Source organism: Melanerpes formicivorus, unplaced genomic scaffold, assembly GCF_026170545.1.
Source record: "Melanerpes formicivorus ecotype bairdi unplaced genomic scaffold, bMelFor1.0.p_v2 SCAF_541, whole genome shotgun sequence".
Lineage (NCBI taxonomy): Eukaryota > Metazoa > Chordata > Aves > Piciformes > Picidae > Melanerpes > Melanerpes formicivorus.
The window spans coordinates 60001-63127 of record NW_027142893.1 but is presented as its reverse complement, the minus strand read 5'-3'; positions in this window follow the sequence as shown (position 1 = coordinate 63127).

The window sequence follows — 3127 nt, the reverse complement described above, 5'->3', positions numbered from 1 at the left end:
AACGAGTCGCCGGATCCGTAGGGTGCCGGGAGCCCGAACGGCGAGCGGCTCCGGCTGCTGCCGGGACCGCGGGGCTTCGAGCCGCTCCGGCCGCGGCCGGGACCCCCGTGCCGGAAGCCGGCATCCCGGGACGGCCCCGGGACGGCCCCGGTCGCCGGCCGGGTGACGTTCAGCGAAGCGGCTGCCGCCAGTCTTTGGGCCTCCCCCGTGCCGGGGCCGCGGGGCTTCGAGTCGGTCCGGCCGCGGCTGGGACCCCGTGCCTGTCGCAGGCTTCCCGGGACGGCCCCGGAACGGCCGCGGTCGCCGGCCGGGTGACGTTCACCGAGGCGACTGCCGGCTGTCTTCGAGCCCCCCCCCCCCCCCTACCGGAGCCGCGGGGATACGAGCCGGTCCGGCCGCGGCCGGGACCCCGTGCCGGAAGCCGGCATCCCGGGACGGCCCCGAGACGGCCCCGATCGCCTCCTGGGTGACGTTCACCGAAGCGGCTGCCGGCTGTCTTCGAGCCCCCCCCCCCCTCCGCCTCCGCTGCCGCTTCTCCCCCGCACCCCCTCCACTGCCTCCCCCCCGCCGCCCGCGAACGAGTCGCCGGATCTGTAGGGGGCCGGGAGCCCGAGGCGGCGAGCGGCTCCGGCTGCTGCCGGGACCGCGGGGCTTCGAGCCGCTCCGGCCGCGGCCGGGACCCCCGTGCCGGAAGCCGGCATCCCGGGACGGCCCCGGGACGGCCCCGGTCGCCGGCCGGGTGACGTTCAGCGAAGCGGCTGCCGCCAGTCTTTGGGCCTCCCCCGTGCCGGGGCCGCGGGGCTTCGAGTCGGTCCGGCCGCGGCTGGGACCCCGTGCCTGTCGCAGGCTTCCCGGGACGGCCCCGGAACGGCCGCGGTCGCCGGCCGGGTGACGTTCACCGAGGCGACTGCCGGCTGTCTTCGAGCCCCCCCCCCCCCCTACCGGAGCCGCGGGGATACGAGCCGGTCCGGCCGCGGCCGGGACCCCCGTGCCGGAAGCCGGCATCCCGGGACGGCCCCGAGACGGCCCCGATCGCCTCCTGGGTGACGTTCACCGAAGCGGCTGCCGGCTGTCTTCGAGCCCCCCCCCCCCTCCGCCTCCGCTGCCGCTTCTCCCCGCACCCCCTCCACTGCCTCCCCCCGCCGCCCGCGAACGAGTCGCCGGATCTGTAGGGGGCCGGGAGCCCGAGGCGGCGAGCGGCTCCGGCTGCTGCCGGGACCGCGAGGCTTCGAGCCGGTCCGGCCGCGGCCGGGATCTCGTGCCGAACGTCGTCTTCCCGGGACGGTCCCGGGAGGGCCCCAGTCTCCTCCCGGGTGACGTTCACCGAAGCGGCTGCCGGCTGTCTTCGAGCCCCCACCCCTGCCGTGGCCGCGGGGATTCGCCCCGGTCCGGCAGCTGACGGTTCCCTGTGCCGGACGCCGGCTTCCCGGGACAGCCCCGGGACACCCCCGGTCGCCTCCCGGGTGACGTTCAGCGAAGCTGCTGCCGCCTGTCTTTGTCCCCCCCCCCCGTGCTCTCCCTCAGCCGGGAGGTAGACGTGCTCTCCCTCAGCGAGTAGACGTGCTCTACCTCGGCGAGTAGACGTGCTCTCCCTCGGCGAGTAGACGTGCTCTCCCTCGGCGAGTAGACGTGCTCTCCCTGGGCGAGTAGACGTGCTCTCCCTGGGCGAGTAGACGTGCTCTCCCTGGGCGAGTAGACGTGCTCTCCCTCGGCGAGTAGACGTGCTCTCCCTGGGCGAGTAGACGTGCTCTCCCTGGGCGAGTAGACGTGCTCTCCCTGGGCGAGTAGACGTGCTCTCCCTGGGCGAGTAGACTTGCTCTCCCTGGGCGAGTAGACGTGCTCTCCCTGGGCGAGTAGACGTGCTCTCCCTCGGCGAGTAGACGTGCTCTCCCTGGGCGAGTAGACGTGCTCTCCCTCGGCGAGTAGACGTGCTCTCCCTCGGCGAGTAGACGTGCTCTCCCTGGGCGAGTAGCCGTGCTCTCCCTCGGCGAGTAGACGTGCTCTCCCTGGGCGAGTAGACGTGCTCTCCCTCGGCGAGTAGACGTGCTCTCCCTCGGCGAGTAGACGTGCTCTCCGCGGAGCTCGCGCTTGTCGCCAAGGGGTCGCTGTTGCGCTCTGCCTCCGCCTACGTCATCGTACAAGCCGGCGTGATTTCTGCGACCTGCCGCTGGGCGGAGGTCGGCTGGTTGTGCGCTCGCGGAGCTGACGGCCCTCCAGTTCCGTATATGAGGGAACGAGTGACGCCGAGCACTCCCAGGGCAGCGCTGCCGAGCGGCTGCTCCAAGCCACCCGCCAGGCGGCTGGGCAGGGGTCCGTCTGGCTTCTCGGTGGCTTTCCCCCGGGTCAGAGAGGGGACCCGCGGGGGCCGAGCAAAGGCGCGGCGGTTTGGAGCGGCCGCTGGCGCACCCTCAGCGGTGTTGGATGGGTTTCGCTCGTCCGTGAGCCGGAGCCCAGCCCGGGCTCGGCAACGAAAGAGGGGAAAAGAAAAAAAGTTGACGAGTGGCTGGCGCCGGCCACTGCCGAAGTGTGGAACCCCCAAAGCGAAGTTTGCCCGGTGGGGCACGGGGGCAGAGAAAGCCGGGGAGACGTGGTGCCGGCGTCGGTCCCACCAAGAATGGAAAGCAAGCCCGTCCAGGCACGGCGAGAGAGAGCCCGGTAAGGGGCAGAGAGAGTTCCCAGCACTGGACCCTCTTCACGGGGGTTCCCCCCCATGGCCAAAGCCGCAGCCCGCGGGGGCACGGCATCTAAGGGAAAAGCCAGCGGCGGTGACTGGCCACTCGTATGCTATGGAGCCCGGCATGGGGGGAGGAGGGCAAGCCGGTGCCCCAGCACGGCTTCCTCCTGGCTCCAGAGGGGCGCCCCGTGATGGAGATGTAACTCGGTGCAGCTTGAGGGAAAATGCAAGCCCACGTTTCGGGGAGGCAGAGGTGCCCTGTGAGCCGGTGCGGCCCGGTGCAGCTTGCCCCCCCCCCCATCTCTGGAGGGCGCCCCGTTTGCTCCTCCGGCGTGTTGCCCGCACGCCGAGCCCCGTGCCTGCTGGCTGCTCCCGAGGGCGGTGGCGGGTGCGCGTGGCTGTGTCTGTCCCAGAAGAGCGAGGCCGTGGGGCCTCCGCTGGCTTCCTTTCCTT